This window comes from Pleurodeles waltl, chromosome 5 (assembly GCF_031143425.1).
Source record: "Pleurodeles waltl isolate 20211129_DDA chromosome 5, aPleWal1.hap1.20221129, whole genome shotgun sequence".
In the NCBI taxonomy this organism is placed as follows: domain Eukaryota; kingdom Metazoa; phylum Chordata; class Amphibia; order Caudata; family Salamandridae; genus Pleurodeles; species Pleurodeles waltl.
The window spans coordinates 1,305,693,128-1,305,712,667 of NC_090444.1; positions in this window are offsets into that span (position 1 = coordinate 1,305,693,128).

The window sequence follows — 19,540 nt, forward strand, 5'->3', positions numbered from 1 at the left end:
GTGGGCTGACTTTGTAACTTCTATAGCAATTGTTTTCTCATGTTGGATTTCATAATTTACCGTTTTGCGATATGTAGGAAACACTTTACATTGGATGCTATCTTTCATTGCAATGAAAGTATCTTCATAGCAGTCATAGTCAGCTGCAATTCAGACTCTCAATGCCAAAGTTGGAAAAGTTGTAAAAGAGCCAGGTAAAAGAACAGTCTTTTCTCTGCTGCCAACAGCTCAGTTTACAATGGTAATGAGACTTTGGCCCTCATTACAACCCTGGCGGCTGGTGATAAAGTGGCAGTAATACCGCCAACAGGCTGGCGGCATAATTATGACCATGGCGGAAACAGCTCATACAGACAGCCGCTTTAACACACAGACCGCCAGGGCAGAAGCAACAGGCACCACAGCGGTGACCGCCTACAGCCAGGCGGAAGACAATGTTCCACCCACTGTATTAAGACAGTCTAATCCGCCACCTATTCCGGGGCGGTACCAACGACATCAAAAGCCTGGTGGAAACACTGCACAGAAGGGAAACGACTCACCTGTGGAGACTCAGGGAAGAACCACGCCGCCATGGAGCCCGAGCTGCATATCTTCCCAATTATGATCCAAGTGCTGCTCCACTACGAACACCAACAACGGCGAAGACAACCACAGTGAGTACAGCCGCCTAGCACACGGGGGGAGGAAAAAGAGAGTGACACACACATGTAACACCACCACCCCCAAAACCATACACACATACAGCTGCAGTAACATAGCATGTACACCCCGTACCCCTCAGGAATAATGCAAGGACAACTACTATAGATTAAAAAGAGTGCAATAAGATAAACCAGTAGCAATATGTTGTGAGAAAGTAGCCTCTTTCTAGCATGGTTACCCCCACTTTTGGCCTGCTACATTGGTGGTGCAGCGGTGGGATAAGTACTTGCAACTGCTTTACCACTTTGTTACCTGTGCTTTTCACAAGAAAAGCTTGCTTCAATACTTAGAGCATATATAATATATACCTAGAAACAATTTTCTAACTTTCTAAAAAGTTCATTAAACTTTGCAAAAACAAAGGTGGTCATTCTGACCTCGGCGGTAAAAGGCGCCTACCGCCGGTCAGAAATCCTCCATAATTCCGCCGCGGTCGCGGTAACCCGCCACGGTCATTCTGACCCGCAGCAGCCAAACCTCCGAAAATCCGACAGCCACAACAGACCGCCAGACCAGCGGTCGGCGGAAAAGTGGAGGTGACCAAACCTCCACCGTCACGCCAACAGAAATACGCCCATGCCATTACGACCCACAAATCCACGCGGCGGTCTTTCAAACGCGGTTTTCCATTGGCGGTACACACCGCCGCGGTCAGAATACACACAAACGAACAAAACTCAGCCACATTGGCCGATTTGAATTCCACACACCTGATACACATACACACACCACTCCCACACACACAATACAATATAAAACACACACCCACATCACCCACAAACCCCTACGACAAAAAATTCAGAAAGAAGCACTGAGAGACACATCAGCGATCACAGAATACCATCACACAGAGGCACACTACACCATCACCCACACAATATCCACACACAAAACAACACACACCACCACACTCAACACACTTAACTACACATACTCCACCCCACACATCATACACACCACTCCATGGCACCCCAAAGACACCCCCGCTTCTCAGACGAAGAACTCAGGGTCATGGTGGAGGAAATCGTTCGGGTAGAGCCCCAGCTCTTCGGCACACAGGTCCAATACACCAGCATTGCCCGGAGGACGGAGCTATGGCAGAGGATTGTCGACAGGGTCAACGCTGTGGGACAGCACCCCAGAAATCGGGAAGACCTCAGGAAGCGATGGAACGACCTACGGGGGAAGGTGCGTTCCATGGTATCCAGGCACAACATCGCTGTGCAGAAGACTGGCGGAGGACCCCCACCTCAACCCCCACAATTTACAACATGGGAGGAGGAAGTCTTGAACATCCTGCATCCTGACGGCCTCGCAGGAGTCGGCGGAGGAATGGATACTGGTAAGTTGAAGCTTCACTACTGCTTCCCCCCCACCTGCATGCCAAATCATACCCCAACCCTCACCCCCATCCTCGAACCCCACCCTCACCCCCACCCCCATCCTCACCCCCACCCTCACCCCCACCACCATCCTCACCCCCACCACCATCCCCACCCCCACCCCCAGCACACCTATTCCCTGCCAATGTCTCACCATCACAACCCACACATCCCAAAACCTAGGCCTGCATGCGTCCACTAAGCATGGACACCCATCACCAAAGCATGCCCAATGCATATACACATCCCCCCCACAAGCCACCCTCACCAAAGCCCCCACACACGAATGCCAGCACTTGGGGACACGGGAACTCACAGATACACCCATATGCCACACATTGAAACTATAACCATACCTCTATACCCCTGCAGGACCCGACCGTCAACACACTGCCACGAAGGGCCCAGAATTCTCCACACCCCCCACCCAAGAGGCCGTCAGCGATGACAGCAGCTCTGTCGACCTGGACACCGATGACCAGCCCGGACCATCGGGGACCTCTGAACAGTCGGTTCCCCTCACACAGGCACAGGCCACTACAGACCCAAACCCCTCTAGGAACACCAGCACAGCTCCCACCCAGCGGGCCCATGCCTCTGTCTCCAGGGCGCGTCAATCTGCGGTGTGTCTACCACTACAGGGCACCCAGGATAACCCACCACCCCAACAACAACAGGGACCTGGGGGCAGTGGTAGTGGGCACACCGGCCAGGGGGCAGAGGCCCAGGGAAACAGGGCAACTCGGAGGGCAGCTGTGCGACAGGGGGGGGACGGGCCCAGGGAACCCACTCTCCACGAGGCCCTCACCACCATCATGGGAGCATACAACCGCTCCCAGGAGACGATGGCGACGGTACTGGCCCGGTTCCAGGAGATCCAGGTACTGCAGGAGGAACACTATCGGGGGTACAGGGAGGACATCAGAGCCCTCACCTCCACCCTGGTTACCATGGTAGGGCTGCTGCAGGACCTCATCAACACCAGGACGGACACTCAACAACAACAAAGGGCCCCTGCCACTAGCCTGGACCAAGAACAGCCAACCACCTCCGCCGGCGCTAGTGGACAGGAGGCCCCCGCACAACAGCAGCCCACCAGACCCCCACCTCCTGCAGGAGAAGAACCACCCCGCAAGAGGGCCCTGAGATCTCGCAAGAAGACAGAGTAGGATGTCAAGACCCCCGCCAGCAAAGGATACCACCTGATGTCATCCCACTGTCCCACATTGTCACCCTGTCCATCCTTGAACTGCCCATGCTCCATCTCTCCACAGGCCTCTGGACAATGCACCTGTGTGACTGTTACTCTGGACTCTGCCATGGACATTCCTTCACCATAGCCCCCACCCACTTGAAACCACCCATCCCATTTTGAGCACTGAAATAAACACCTATTTTCCACAAAACTATCTGGAGTCTGGCTGTGATTTCAAAATATTGTAATTGACATGACAGTGCAAATATGTCCATGTACATAGTGAAGTCAACAAACAGCTGCCACAAAGCTGTAGTCCATGGGGAAACGAAGCACAGGACTCGTAGTGGGGACCCCAGATCTGAAATAGGGAGGGAAAAGCCACAACTCAGTCATCATACACTGGGGCAAATAGACAGGCAGCAGAGATGCAGGAGAGTAGTTCACATTTACTAAATTATGTTTGAATTGTTACCTATGTCCTATTGGAAGTACTGTTCAATGATTCTGTCCCTGTTGTCTGTTTCAGCCCCGTCGTCTTCCTCCTCGTCACTCTCCACAGGTTCCACAGCTGCCACAACACCACCGTCTCGACCATCCTCCTGCAGGAAAGGCACCTGGCGGCGCAAAGCCAGGTTGTGAAGCATGCAGCAGGCCACGATGATGTGACACACCTTCTTAGGTGAGTACATTAGGGATCCACCTGTCATATGCAGGCACCGAAACCTGGCCTTTAGGAGGCCAAAGGTGCGTTCGATCACCCTCCTAGTACGCCCATGGGCCTCATTGTACCGTTCCTCTGCCCTGGTCCGGGGATTCCTTACTGGGGTCAGTAGCCACGACAGGTTGGGGTACCCAGAGTCCCCCAATAGCCATACACGGTGTCTCTCTAGCTGTTCCATCACGTAAGGGATGCTGCTATTCCTCAGGATGTAGGCGTCATGCACTGACCCTGGGAATTTGGCATTTACATGCGAGATGTACTGGTCAGCCAAACACACCACCTGGATGTTCATGGAATGGTAACTTTTTCTGTTCCTGTACACCTGCTCCCTGCTCCCTGTCTCTTGGGGGAACCAAAGCCACATGGGTCCCATCAATGGCACCAATGACGTTGGGAATATGTCCAAGGGCGTAGAAATCACCCTTCACTGTAGCCAATTCGCCCACCTCAGGGAAAATGATGTAGCTCCTCACGTATTTCATCAGGGCAGACAACACTCTGGATAACACCTTCGAAAACATGGGCTGAGACATCCCAGAAGCAATTCCCACTGTTGTCTGAAATGACCCACTTGCCAGGAAATGGAGTACTGACAGGACCTGCACCAGAGGGGGAATCCCTGTGGGTTGGCGGATGGGGGACATCATGTCACACAGCTGGGCACACAGTTCATGTTTAGTGGCACGGTCAAGCCGGTAGGTCAGGATAATGTGGCGTTCTTCCATTGTCGACAGGTCCACCAGCAGTCGGTACACGCAAGGATTCATCCGTCTCCTCGCCAAACCCAGCGGACGGTGCCTAGGAAGGACAACATGGAGCACAGAGTCAAGCAACCCACAGGTACGTACTCACAGCTTGCACAGTAAACGATTCTCTATGCAGTGAATGGCGTGTCTGAGTGGCTATGCAAGGCCTAGGCCTGTGTGACGCAGTTGAAATTGAGCCATGTGGACCCTCGAAATGGCGGCTGCCTGACCTGTGAAGTGTGACAATGGGATGTGAGGTCAATGCACTGGCGTGGCACACCGCGGCGGTCAAAGACCGCGGCGCGAAGCCGCATTGGTTAACATTGAAGCCTATGGGTTTCAGGAGCCAATGGCGAAGGGCGCCGGCGGTGGCGGTACGCACCGCCGCGGTACGCACCGCCGCGGACGTGACCGCCATTTCCTATCTACTTATCCACTTGCGACTTGAACTTTCACAGGAGAGGACCTATACTGCAAGTGTTGCTGTGACCTCGGTCTGGAAGGGACAATGGCTGCTGCGACTGGGGAAAGGGCCCCTGCCTTCACTGGAGAGGAGTTGGAGAAACTTGTGGATGGGGTCCTCCCCCAGTATTCGCTACTCTACGGTCCTCCAGACCAACAAGTGAGTTTAATTCAATATGGATTTGGGGCCACTGGCTGGCTTGGGGGCCTGGCGGGGGGCCTGGCGGGGATGGGGGGCATGTTGGGCCTGGCGGGGGGCCTGGCGGGGGGCCTGGCGGGGATGGGGGGCATGTTGGGCCTGGCGGGGGGCCTGGCGGGGGGCCTGGCGGGGATGGGGGGCATGTTGGGCCTGGCGGGGGGCCTGGCGGGGATGGGGGGCATTGGGCCACTGGCAAAGAAAATGCAGACAAACTTGAACGTGGTATTTCTCCCTCCCTGTACGTGTCACATAGGTCCGCGCCCATGAGAAGATCGGGATTTGGCGTGCCATCGCCAAGGAAGTCCGGACCCTGGGGGTCCACCATCGACGGGGCACCCACAGCCGCAAGAGGTGGGAGGACATCCGCCGCGGGACCAAGAAGACCGCCGAGTCTCTGCTGGGGATGGCCTCCCAACGTAGGCGGGGTGCCTGCCGTCAACTGACCCCCCTGATGTTCCGGATCCTGGCGGTGGCCTACCCTGATTTGGATGGGCGCGTGAGGGCAGCACAGCAGACACAAGGGGGTGAGTACAAGCATTATCTACTCTGTTGTCGCGCAGTGGAGGTGTCTGGGTGGGGGAGGAGGGCTGTGGGTCCCCCTAGGCCAGGGCGATATCTGTAGGCTGGGCACCCCCGTAAGCCCCTGTGTCCCCAGCCACCACCCTCAGTAGTGTGTCAGTACAGCCATCCCTGGGCCGTGTCATCCATGGGTGCAGTTGTCAACTCTAGGCGTGTAGGGCATGTTCCACGGAATGCGTAGCGGACCCCAAGTGCGCAACTTAGTGCAGGGGGCATCTGTGTCTGTCATGTCCGCTAACTGTACCGGTGATCCATGTACTCAAAATCTCTTTATTTCTCTCTCCCCCCCCCCCCCTTTTTGTTTGTCTTTCTGTGCTTGTGTGCATCAGCATCATCAGGCGGAGGAGAAGTGGCATCGGGGCAGGAGGGAGCTGCATCTCACATGGCCCAGGAGGGCCATGCCACAGAGTCTGACTGGACCAGTGAGACGGAGGGCGAGGGGAGCTCCACAACGGGGACGACTGGACCCTGCAGCGACACGGACACGTCCTCGGAAGGGAGCTCCCTTGCGGGGGTGGCACCATCCGTGCCCCCCGCCATTACAGGTACAGCCGCCACCCAGCGCACCATCTCCGCCCTCCCAGCAGCCCCTCAGCGTTCGCCCCGTGCCCGCTCTGCCAGGAAGCCGGGCATCTCCTTCGCCCCAGGCACCTCAGGCCCTGCCCCTGTTACCCCCGCTGCCCTCAGTGAGGAGGTCATTGACCTCCTCCGAACGCTCATTGTTGGGCAGACTACCCTTTTGAATGCCATCCAGGGGGTGGAGAGGGAGGTTCATCGCAGCAATGCGTACCTGGAGGGCATTCATTCGGGTCAGGCTGCCCATCAGCGATCGTTCCAGGCTCTGGCCTCAGCACTGACGGCAGCCATTGTCCCTGTCTCCTGCCTCCCTCTACTAACTCCCTCCTCCCAGTCTCCTGTTCCTCTGCCTGTCCCACCCACACCATCAGACCAGCCTGCACACACCTCAACACCCAAGAGCAGCTCATCCAAACATAAGCACCACAGATCACGCAGACATTCACACAAGCAACATTCCGATGCAGACATGCCAACAGTCACTACCACCTCTGTGACCCCCACCTCCTCGTCTCCCTCCTCCCTCCCTGTGACGTCTACACTCACACCTTCATTCACCTCACCATCAGCCAGTGTTTCCATCACCAGCATACCCTCCACTCCAGTCCGCACACGTGCAGTCACCACCCCCACTGCCATTTACACGTCCCCTGTGTCCTCTCCCACTGTGTCTGTCACCCCCTCTTCCACACCACACAAACGCAGCCACCCACCCACCCAACAGCCATCCACCTCACGACAGCCTCCCGCTCCTGCACCCAAAGACAGCAAACTTGTCTCGCCTACAACCACATCCTCTCCCTCCACTCCCATACCCACTGTACCTACCACTCTCCATTGTCCCAAGAAAATCTATCTCTCTACTGCTACCTTCTTTCCTGACCCTGAGCCCCCCCCTCCTTCTCGTCGGGGTAAAAAGAGCACCTCAGCCACCACCAGCCCTGCAGCCCCCTTGACAAGGGTGCAGGGGTATTGGAGCCCACCAGCCCGCAGGTCTGGATCTTTGCCCAGCAGCAAGGGGACAGCCAGCCCACCCCCTGGTAAGAGGAGCAGAAGGCGGAAGGGCCGCCGCCGGAGCCCGGATTCGATATCCCCCCAGGACACTAGCCAGCCACCGTCAACAGCCACAGCTCCAAAGGGAGGAAAGGGCCACAGACTCCCGACTAAGGAGGGCAAGGGCAGCAAGGCGGAGAAGTCAGGCAGCAGGCCTGCTGCCCATGGAGGACCCGTCACAGCTGCCCAGGAGGAGCCCGCAACCCCCATAGCCGCTGCCCCGGGAGGAACCGGCACAGCTGCCCCGGGAGAGCCCACCACCCCCATAGCCGCTGCCCAGGGAGGACCCAGCCCAGCTGGCCAGGAGGGCCCCACCACCCACAGCCCAGGTGGGCATTGAAGGAGCACCATCCCCGCTGCCCAGGAGGGCACCACCAGGCAATGAGCAGTTGGCCATAGAATGGCCGCCGTCTCCAGCACCGCTCCGCTGGGGACCGCCGTCTCAAGAACCGCTGAACTGGGCCCTTCAAGGCAAGAACCGCTGAACTGGGCCCTTCAAGGCAAGAACCGCTGAACTGGGCCCTTCAAGGCAAGAACCGCTGAACTGGGCCCTTCAAGGCAAGAACCGCTGAACTGGGCCCTTCAAGGCAAGAACCGCTGAACTGGGCCCCGCCGTCTCCAGCACCGCTCCGCTGGGGACCGCCGTCTCAAGAACCGCTGAACTGGGCCCTTCAAGACAAGAACCGCTGAACTGGGCCCCGCCGTCTCCAGCACCGCTCCGCTGGGGACCGCCGTCTCAAGAACCGCTGAACTGGGCCCTTCAAGGCAAGAACCGCTGAACTGGGCCCTTCCAGGCAGGAACCGCTGGCCCTTTGGCAGACGTGGCAGGGCAGGATCTGTCTCGGGCAGGGCTGCAGGATGTCCTCTGGCCAACATGCCTCCTCCAGTGGCAGTGGAGTCTGTTATGGACTGTTTGGACTGTGGCTTTGCTCTCCCCAGGATGGCCCAGTGGGCAGGCCACCCACTGTATGGACTGTATGGACTGTGGCTTTGCTCTCCCCAGGATGGCCCAGTGGGCAGGCCACCCACTGTATGGACTGTATGGACTGTGGCTTTGCTCTCCCCAGGATGGCCCAGTGGGCAGGCCACCCACTGTATGGACTGTTTGGACTGTGGCTTTGCTCTCCCCAGGATGGCCCAGTGGGCAGGCCACCCACTGTATGGACTGTATGGACTGTGGCTTTGCTCTCCCCAGGATGGCCCAGTGGGCAGGCCACCCACTGTATGGACTGTTTGGACTGTGGCTTTGCTCTCCCCAGGATGGCCCAGTGGGCAGGCCACCCACTGTATGGACTGTTTGGACTGTGGCTTTGCTCTCCCCAGGATGGCCCAATGGGCAGGCCACCCACTGTATGGACTGTATGGACTGTGGCTTTGCTCTCCCCAGGATGGCCCAGTGGGCAGGCCACCCACTGTATGGACTGTTTGGACTGTGGCTTTGCTCTCCCCAGGATGGCCCAGTGGGCAGGCCACCCACTGTATGGACTGTATGGACTGTGGCTTTGCTCTCCCCAGGATGGCCCAGTGGGCAGGCCACCCACTGTATGGACTGTATGGACTGTGGCTTTGCTCTCCCCAGGATGGCCCAGTGGGCAGGCCACCCACTGTATGGACTGTTTGGACTGTGGCTTTGCTCTCCCCAGGATGGCCCAGTGGGCAGGCCACCCACTGTATGGACTGTTTGGACTGTGGCTTTGCTCTCCCCAGGATGGGCCAGTGGTCATGGAGTCCCCTCGTGGATCTGGCGTCGTGTACTCAAGTGGCTGAGGTGCCCCCCCTTCCCTTCCCCCTGAGGTGCCTGTCCTTTTTTCTTTCTGATGCCCCTGCAGTGTTCTCTCCGTGGAGTTCTTGTCGTGGGACTGGGCCTTGCCCCTTTGCTCAGGACCCCTGTGGTCCACGGACAGTGGTTGGACTACATTTAGTAGCTGTATATATTTTGTACATAGTTTATTTATTTATTTGGATTACTGCTGTCCATTTTTCAATATATCTGCCCGTTTGAGATCTCTTCTTTTGGTCTTTGCATTATTTCGGAAGGGGGGGGTTTGTGGGTTGTGACAGTGATCTGTGGGAATGCATTGATGTGTGTGTTGTAGTGGGTGTGGGTGGGTGGGTGTGTGCCGGTAATCTTTTCCCTCCCCTGTGTCGTAGGTGCAGTACTCACTGATGTCTTCCGCGCCGCCGGGCGTGCTCCTGGTACAGGAGCAGGTATAGGAGTGCGGGGATGACCTGCAACTCGGGTTCCATACTGCCGGAATCTCGCGTGGTGTATGTGGAGGTGAGCGTTTTCCCGTTCGTAGTCTGTTTCCGCCGTGTTTTTATCGGCGGTGCTCCCGCCCCGGAAAAGGTGGCGGATTGGTGGGTCGTGATAGGGTGGGCGGTACATTGTCTGCTGCCTGGCTGTTGGCGGGGACCGCCGCGCTGTTTGTTTGTTCCGCCGTGGCGGGCGGAGTGTTAATGCGGCGGGCTGTGTTGGCGGTTCCCGCCAGGGTCAGAATTGCATATTTTGGACCGCCGGCCTGTTGGCGGGTTGGCCGCCGCTTTATCACCGACCGCCAGGGTCAGAATGAGGGCCAAAGTCTTGAAAAGTTTTCTTATTTTCTCTAAAATGTTAGCTCTGTTACTGTACTACCTTTTTACTCACTTTCCTAAACTTTTTTCTTTCAATATGTCTTCCGTAGATGCTACCCCTAGAGTTGTGAAAACAACATATGAGAATCTTAACTTTAAAAGTTTGAGGGGTCTCTGTAATGAAAACAAAATAGGGATTGGGAATCCCAATAAGGAGTTCCTCTTAAATCTTCTGCTCCAAAATGACTAGGGACTCAGCACTGGTCCAGATCAGACAGCGGAAGAGGTAGAGGATGACTCTAACCAGGAAGGCTCAGAGGAGAAAAATGACAACCCTGGGGAGGGTACCTCCACAGACCTATCTGTCAATAAGCCTCCTAGTATAACTGGTAGTGGGAAGGGTTCACACACAAGTAGGGCTCCCTTCACCCCTAGAGGCCAGGTCACTAGAGTGGCCCCTGTTAGAGATAGGTCTGCCTCTGCACACTCTCATGTTATCTCTGTTTCAGAGGCTTCACACAATTCTAACCCTGAGGACCAGTCCCTAGATAGGGAACTCGGAAAGTTGAGGTTAGTGGAGGCCAGACTGTGGCTAATCAGCAACAGTTGGCCTTAGACATGGAATCCCTGGCTGTGGAGAAAGAGAGGCAGGGTTTGGGGTTAGTTCCCCATGGTGGCAGCAGCAGTTTTAGAAATACAAATGTTAGGGAACCTTCATTTGATTCTAGAAATCTGCACAAAGTTGTCCCTCCTTACAAGGATGGTGATGACATCTACAAGTGGTTTGCTGAACTTGAGAGGGCCTGTAAAGTTCAGAGGGTCCCTCATGTACAGTGGGTTGCTAACCTTTGGTTATCCTTCTCTGGCAAGGGGAGAGGCAGACTTCTTATTGTCAGTGAGCATGATGCAGATAACTATCAAATTCTGAAAAATGCGCTCTTGGATGGTCTGGGTATAACCACTGAACAGTACAGACTTAAGTTCAGAGAGACCAGAAAGGGATCATCACAGGACTGGACAGATTTTGTAGACTGTTCTGTGAAGGTCCTAGAAGGGTGGTTAAATGGCAGTAAGGTGACTAACTATGAAAGCCTATCTAACTTGATTCTGAGAGAGCATATCATGAATAATTGTGTGTCTGACTTGTTACATCAGTATATTGTGGACTCAGATCTGACCTCTCCCCAAGAATTGGGAAAGAATGCAGACAAATGGGTCAGAACAAGGGTGAACAGAAAAAGTCATACAGGGGGTGACAAACACATCAAACAGAAAGGTGGTGAAAAATCCCAGGACAAGCATGGGGATAAAAGTAAATACAAAGATCCTTCTTCAGGTCCAAAACACTCCTATGGGGTGGGGATAAAACTTCTTCATCTTCTTCAAACTCTTCACACAATCAGAAAAAGCCTTGGTGCTATGTGTTTAGAGGTAAATGCCATTCGCCAGGGGATACGTCCTGCTCAGGTAAAGCTCCTGAGCCTACCACCACAAAGACATCAGACTCTAGTGCCCCTAGCAGTAGTGGTAATAGTGGTGGGACTACTGGCAATAGTGAAACTAAAGGTGTAGTTGGGTTCACTTTTGGGACCATAATAGAAACTGGGGTAGACAGTCCCAAGACAGTTTCTGTCACACCTGGTGGCATTGGCCTTGCCACCTTGGCTGTTTGTCCCCTTAACGTGGATAAGTACAGGCAGTCAATCTTAATAAATGGTGTTGAGGCCCAGGCCTACAGGGACACAGGTGCCAGTATCACTTTGGTGACTGAAAACTTGGTGTCACCTGCACAACACCTCCTTGGACAGAAGTACCAAGTTACTGATGTCAATAACTCCACTCAGTCTCTCCCCTTAGCTGTAGTTCACCTTAGTTGGGGTAGAGTTACTGGCCCTAAGCAGGTGGTGGTATCACCTAGCTTACTTGTAGATTGTCTCTTAGGGAATGACCTAGAGGCCTCAAGCTGGGCTGAGGTAGAGTTTAGGACCCATGCATCCATTGCTTCCTCTCATTTCTGGTGAAATGAAAAAGCAAAGGAGAGAAAAAGGCCTGAAATCTCAGGATCCCTCTTCACCAACAGGTAAAAAGGATATCAAAGTATCCCTTCCCCACCCTACCACTAAGGATACCATTCTTGTGGGGGGAGAAACCTCTCCTGGGGTAGAACCTGTACCAAAGGAGCCCTCAGCTACCACAGCTGGACTCCCAGAGGTAAAAGTACCTCTCTGCGGACCACTAAAGCAGATGTGCAAAATTGCACCATTTTAGTAAATATGGAGCATCCCTCCAGCCCTCCCAGAGAAACTTTAGTGCAGCAGCCCTGCACTGCTTCTAAACACTTAGGACAGCAGCCCCGTCCTGGTGTGGAGCTTATAGGACTGCAGACCTGCCCTGCTCCAACTCAAGAGAAACAGCAACCCTGTTCTCTCTTACATCCATGTGGACAAAGTTTTTGCCCAGCTATGGCTTTGTTGAGACAGCATCCCTGTCTAGCATTTCCTGCATTTGTCATAGGCCCAGTGGACCAATCCCACTGCCCAACTTTAAAACATACTCATTGGAACTCTGAGATTTACACTCACACTATTGGTTAGGTAAAAATCTCCAAACAGTGTGGTTTACATCCCCCCAGGGAAGTAACCATATAGTGGATGATAAAGGGAGTAACCACTCTATTGCAGATCTACTCTCCACTTATCACCACTTAGACAACAAAGTCTCAACTGGCCAAGGTTAGCCTTATTGTCCTTCATTTATGGGGAGGGTTGTGTGAGAAAGTAGCCTCTTTCTATCATGGTTACCCCCACTTTTGGCCTGTTTGTGAGTGTGTGTCAGTGTGTTTTTTCTGTGTCACTTGGATCCTGCTAGCCAGGACGCCAGTGCTCATAGATAAAAATCTATATGTCAGTGTGTTTTGCCTGTCTCACTGGGATCCTGCTAGCCAGGACCAAGGTGCTCATAGTTTGTGGCCTAATGTAAGTGTTGTCAGTAGTGCTTGACTGTGTCACCGAGGCTCTGCTAACCAGAACCTCAGTGCTTATGCTCTCTCTGCCTTTAAATTTGTCACTGCAGGGCTAGTGAATTAATTTACCAATTTCAATTGGCACAGTGGACCCCCCATACAAGTCCCTAGTATATGGTACCTAGGTACCAAGGGCATTTGGGTTCCAGGAGATCCTTATGAGCTGCAGCATTTCTTTTGCCACCCATAAGGAGCTCAAACAAACCCTTCCACAGGCCTGCCATTGCAGCCTGCATGAAATAGTGCACACACTATTTCACAGCCATTTTCACTGCACTTGAGTAACTTATAAGCCACCTATATGTCTAACTCTCACTTGCTGAAGGTTAGGTGCAAAGTTACTAAGTGTGAGGGCACCCTTGCACTAGCCATTTCCCTGGACTTTGTGAGTGCGGGGACTCCATTACACGCGTGCACTACATAGAAGTCAATAGCTCTATGTAGCTTCACAATGGTAACTCCGAATATGGACATGTAACATATCTAAGATCATGGAATTGTCCCCCCATTCCAAATCTGGTACTGGGGAGCCAATTCCATGCATCCTGAGGGCTCCACCATGGACCCCCAGTACTGCCAAACCAGCTCTCTGAAGCTTGCACTGCAGCCACCTCACAGACAGGGTTCTGCCCTCCTGGGGCCTGAGCAGCTCAGTCCCAGGAAGGCAGAACAAAGCATTTCCTCTGAGAGCAGGGTGTTACACCCTCTCCCTTTGGAAATAGGTGTTACAGGCTGGGGCGGGGTAGCCTCCCCCAGCCTCTGGAAATGCTTTGAAGGGCACAGATGGTGCCCTCCTTGCACAACCCAGTCTACACCGGTTCAGGGCCCCCTTGTCCCCTGCTCTGGCACCAAACTGGACAAAGGAAAGGGGAGTGACCACTCCCCTGCCCATCACCACCCTAGGGGTGGTGCCCAGAGCTCCTCCAGTGTGTCCCAGACTTCAGCCATCTTGCTTTGCAAGGTGTGGGGGCACTTTGGAGGCCTCTGAGTGGCCAGTGCCAGCAGGTGACTATTGATGTTTTCTGTGTGGCTGTAGCATGATGGCATTCACTTCCATTGCATCTCAAGTTACTGTCACCTATGGCTTGTCATTTTACAGATGTTGGTGAGATAACAACTGTGTACTGATGTGATGACTACAGACAGCTACAGGCCATTATTGTTATGCTCTCACAGTGTTCAGATCATTTGCACTAGATGTGACTGTTTCCATAAATGCACATTTTCAACACATTAAATACTAGTAGTCAAGTTGTGTTCAAGGGTGTTTATTGTAGTGCTATGAAATTGAGGGAAAAGTGCAATGGAATGGGGTGAAGGTAGAGGAAAGTCCAGGGTATTGTTCTAGTCTGTTTGTAGCACAGGCACAGTGTCCAAGGGGCCATATGAAGGGGAGCAAAGGCAGTTTAAAGGGGACAAGGTGACAGGGCGGGACACAAGCGGGACAATCAGGAGAGTCTCATTTCCTGGTGGTGGTCTTGGCAAGTGTCTCTGGCTTCTGTCTGGGTCGCAGGGAACGTTTGCAGGGTAGTTCACCTTCTGCAAGGGGAGGGGTGCTGGTGGCCTGTGGGTCCTGTGGCGGGACCTCCTGCCCAGTAGCTGCAGGGGAAGTGGAGGGCTGGTCGATGGATTGGCTAGTGGTAGGGGCCCGCTGGTGTGCTGTTGCTTCCCTCATGATGTTGGCCATGTCTGCCAGCACACCTGCCATTGAGATCAAGGTGGTGTTGATGGCCTGCAAGTCCTCTCTGATCCCCTGATACTGTTCCTCCTGCAGCTGCCCGTTCTCCTGCACGTTGTCAAGGATCTGGCCCATCATGTCCTGGGAATGTTGGTAGGCTCCCAGGATCTGGGTGAGTGCCTCCTGGAGAGTCGGTTCCCTGGGTCTGTCCTCCCTCTGGCGCACAGCAGTCCTCCCAGTGTCCCTGTTGCCCTATGCCTCTGTACCCTGAACGGTGTGCCCACTGCCACAGAGCCCAGGTCCCTGATTGTCTTGGGGTGAGTATGGACTGGGGTCCCTGTACAGGTGGGCACACTGCTGATTGACGTGTCCTGGGGACAGAGGTGTGGGTACGCTGGGTGGGTGCTGTGGTGTTGGATACTGATGGGGGAGACTCTGTGGTGGACTGTGAGTGAGCTGGGGTGACTGACTGTCCAGTGGTCCCTGATGGGCCAGGTTGTTGGTCCAGTCTATAAGTCAGTATAATGTGCCTGTCCTCTAGTGTAGCCAAGTCCACAAGGGGTCTGTACACGGGGGTTCATCTTCTCCTCCTATTTATCTGCAGTGGTTGGTAACTAAGGGACACAAGAGTGAGTAGGCTGTCACAATTTGAACAATGGAACCCCCACCTCAGTGTACATAGTGCATTTATGTGATGGGACAGTGCGAACGGCAAGGTATGTGCAAATATAGGCAGTGACGCAGTTCAGGTTAATCTGATCATTCTCCACCACCATGAAATGGCGAACACCTGTCCTGTATGTAGGGACATGTTGAAGTGAGGTAACTCCGCTTACGTTGGGTGTTGTGGCGGAAGGCGGTCTTGCACAGCCATGCAATTCCTCATTGAATAATATGGGGCTCTATGGAGTACAGTGGCCAATAGGGATCAGCGCCGGCGGTGACGGTGTACAAAGCCGCGGACGTGACTGCCATTTTCTATCTGATTCCTCACTTGTTTCCTGACCTTCAACAGGAGAACACCTACACTGCGTGTGCTGCTGTGACCCATGTCTGGAACCTACCATGGCCTGTGTGACCGGGGAAAGGGCCCCTGCCTTCACTGCGGAGGAGTTGGAGCGATTGGTGGTTGGGATCCTACCCCAGGACGGACTGCTGTATGGGCCTCCAGACCAACAGGTGAGCACACCTTGGGCACGATGCATGTGGGAAGGATGCATGGAGATATGTGTGCAAACATTGTGTAATCGGGGGGGGGGAGAATGTCTTGTGGTGGTGTACATGGTGTGCGCCATGTAATGTGAGTGCCAATGGTGATGGGAACGGGATTGGTGGTCCATATGTGTGACAGGCTGGATTGTATGTCTAATGGTGTCCTCCCCTCTGTATCGCCTCTGAAGGTCAGAGCCCATCAAAAGAAGGGATTATGTTGTGCCATCGCCAAGGCCGTGCAGACCCTGGGGGTCTATGGCAGGCAGAAATGGTTGGAGGACCTGAGACGCTGGGCACAGAAGACCGCGGAGGCCCAGCTGGGGATGGCCTCCCAATGAGGAAGGGGTGCCCGTCGGAACCTGACCCCCTTAATGGCCCGCATACTGGCGGTGGCCTATCCAGAGCTAGATGGGCGCTTGTGGGCATCACAGCAGCCACAAGGGGGTGAGTACAGTGGCCGTTACAATAATAATTCGTAGGTGGCATGGGATCTGGGTGGAGGGTGTCAATTAGTGGGTGCCCCTTAATGCCAGGCCAGACATTGCAACGTGATCCAGCTCAAGGGTAATGGTTGAAAGGGAAAACAAGGTAACCTCGCTAGGTTGCATTCCATGTCAGACAGGGCTTAGTGGGTCCCAGGAGGGGTGCAGTTGGCGGTGGTTGGCCCTCATCTTGCTGTGCTGTGGCATATAGCCAATTGTTTGGCAGTGCAGTGCATAGTGCTAAATTCTGATCACTTTGTGTGACGATGCTGTGTATGCCTATTGTGGTGTTGGTGCAGTAATTGACCTAGTGCTCCCTTTATCTCTCTCTCCCTTTTTTCTTCTGTCATCCTGTCCATGTGTGCATTAGCATCATCTGGAGGAGGCAGAGTCCACCGACGCCGAGGGAACCAGTGGAACGGAGGGCGAGGGGAGCACCACGGCGAGACAGGAGGTGACAACACTGACTCAGATACCTCCTCTGATGGAAGCTCCCTGGTGGTGGTGGACACCTCTGTGACCACCACAACTGCAGGTACAGCCACCACCCCCATACCAGCACTTCCCTCCCAGTAGCCCCTCAGCGAGTTGCCCGTGCCCGCTCACCCAGGAGGATGGGCATCTCCTTTGCCCCAGGCACCTCAGTTCCTGTCCCAGTGAGCCCTGCTGCCCTGAGTGAGGAGGCTATTGACCTCCTGAGATCCATCTCTGTAGGGCAGTCAACCATTGTGAATGCCATCCAGGGGCTGGATTCCAAGATGCAGCAATGCAATGCATTCCTGGAGGGCATCCACGGTGGATTGGTGGCCCAACAGAGATCGATTCAGGCTCTGGCCTCCTCTCTGATGGCAGCCATTGTCCCTGTTTCTACCGTCTCCCCTTCAACTACCACTTCACAGTCCCAGTCTCCTCAACCCTAACTCATCCCATGCACACATACAGACGAGCATGCACACAAGACATCACTCAAGAGTGACACAGTCAAACACAGGCTCCACACTTCAGCTCACAAGCACTCATGCAAACACCAGACAATTACACAGACAACCACATCCACTGACTTCACTGTCTCCCCCTCCTCCTCCTCCACCGCCCTCACAGTCACGTCCACACTCACACCTGCATGCACTGCATCAACATCCACCACCAGCATCACCACACCCAGCAGCATACACACCTCATTAGCAGACACCTCCATAACATCCATGCACGTGTCCCCTGTGTCCTCTCCCACCCTGTCTGTCCCACCAAAGGACACAAAGGCAAGCACTCAGACACCCAACAGCCATCCACCTCACACACGCACACTGCCCATGCACCTGCACCGAAGTCCAGCAGACATACACCTCCAACAACTACTCCCTCAACCTCCACTTCCATCCCTCCTCCATCTTCCCTAAGAAGCTTTTCCTTGCCCAACTTGACCTCTTCCCTCCCCCCCATCCTGCCCTTAAGAGCAGGGTCCCAACGACCCAGCCCAGCACCTCAGCCAAACAGTCCAAGCGGACAGTGGAGGCTCCTCCTAGTCGTGGAGGCAACATGGTGAAGGATCCCAGTCCACCAGCCAGGAAGGGTAAGGATCCCACACCCCCTGTCATGAAGGGGAAGAAGCCCTCAACTCCTGCCATGAAGAGGAAGGAGCCCTAGACTCCTGCCATGAAAGGGAAGAAGCCCTCAACTCCTGCATGAAGGGGAAGAAGCCCTCAACTCCTGCCATGAAGGGGAAGGAGCCCTTGACTCCAGAAGAGGCTGGCAGGGTGACACCACCACCACCTCCAGTGGTCAAGGAGCACTCAACTCCAGCTGAGGCAGTGCAACCCACTCCTCCGGCAGAGGCTGTACCTTCACCTGCTGACATAGTGCAGCCCTCACCTCCAGCAGAGGCTTCCCAGGAGGCACCTTCACCTGCTGACACAGTGCAGCCCTCACCTCCAGCAGAGGCTGGCAGGGTGACACCACCACCAGTGGTCACGAAGCCCTCACCTCCAGCTGAGGCAGTGCAGCCCACTCCTCCTGCAGAGGCTGCACCCGTACCTTCAGATGAGACAGTGCAGCCCTCACCTCCAGCAGAGGGCACATAGACCTGTCTACGGGGACTTCTGTACAAGCAGCCCCCTCCAGAACCAGTAGGCAAGTCACCCACCTGAGAGACTGTGACCTTGCACTTCACAGCACAGAGAAATGGGCATGGAGGCCCCCCCAGAGCCAGTGGACAAGTCACCGACCTAAGAGGCTGAGACTTGCACTCCCCAGCACAGAGAAATGGGCATGGAGCCCCCTCCAGAACCAGTAGGCAAGTCACCCACCTGAGAGACTGTGACCTTGCACTCCCAGCACAGAGCAATGGGCATGGAGCTCCCTCCAAAACCAGTGGGCAAGTTCCCAACTTTGGCTGAGGTGCCCCCTACCCCCATCCCCCTGAGGTGCCTGCCAACTTGCAAACTGATACCCCTGCAGAGTTCTGTACGGATGATGTCAGGAAACAGGTTGGGCCTTGGATTGTGCCCTGTGGCCAAGTGGACCCTTAGTACTTTGGACTGGGCATTGGCCTTTTGTGTACATTTGTACATATTTTGTGTCATGTGCCATTGTTTTTCATCTGCAGCTGGTTGTGTGTATGGTGTGTGTGTTCTGCGTGTGTGTGTCACACTCCTTTTCCTCCCTCCCTACCTTGTGTGCTAGGCGACTGTACTCACCGTCGCCGTTTTCGTCGGTGTTGGTGTTCCAGGTGGAGCACGGCATAGAAGAGCTTCGGGAAGACTTGCAGTTCTGGTTCTATGGCGGCTTTGTCCTTCTCTGAGTCTCTGATGGTGAGTCATTCGTCTTCTGTGCAGTGTTTCCGCCAGGCTTTTGATGGCGTTGGTTCCGCTACGGAAATCGTGGCGGTGTACTGTGTCATGATATGGTGGGCAGTACCTCGTCTTCCGCCTGGCTGTTGATGGCGACCGTCGGCA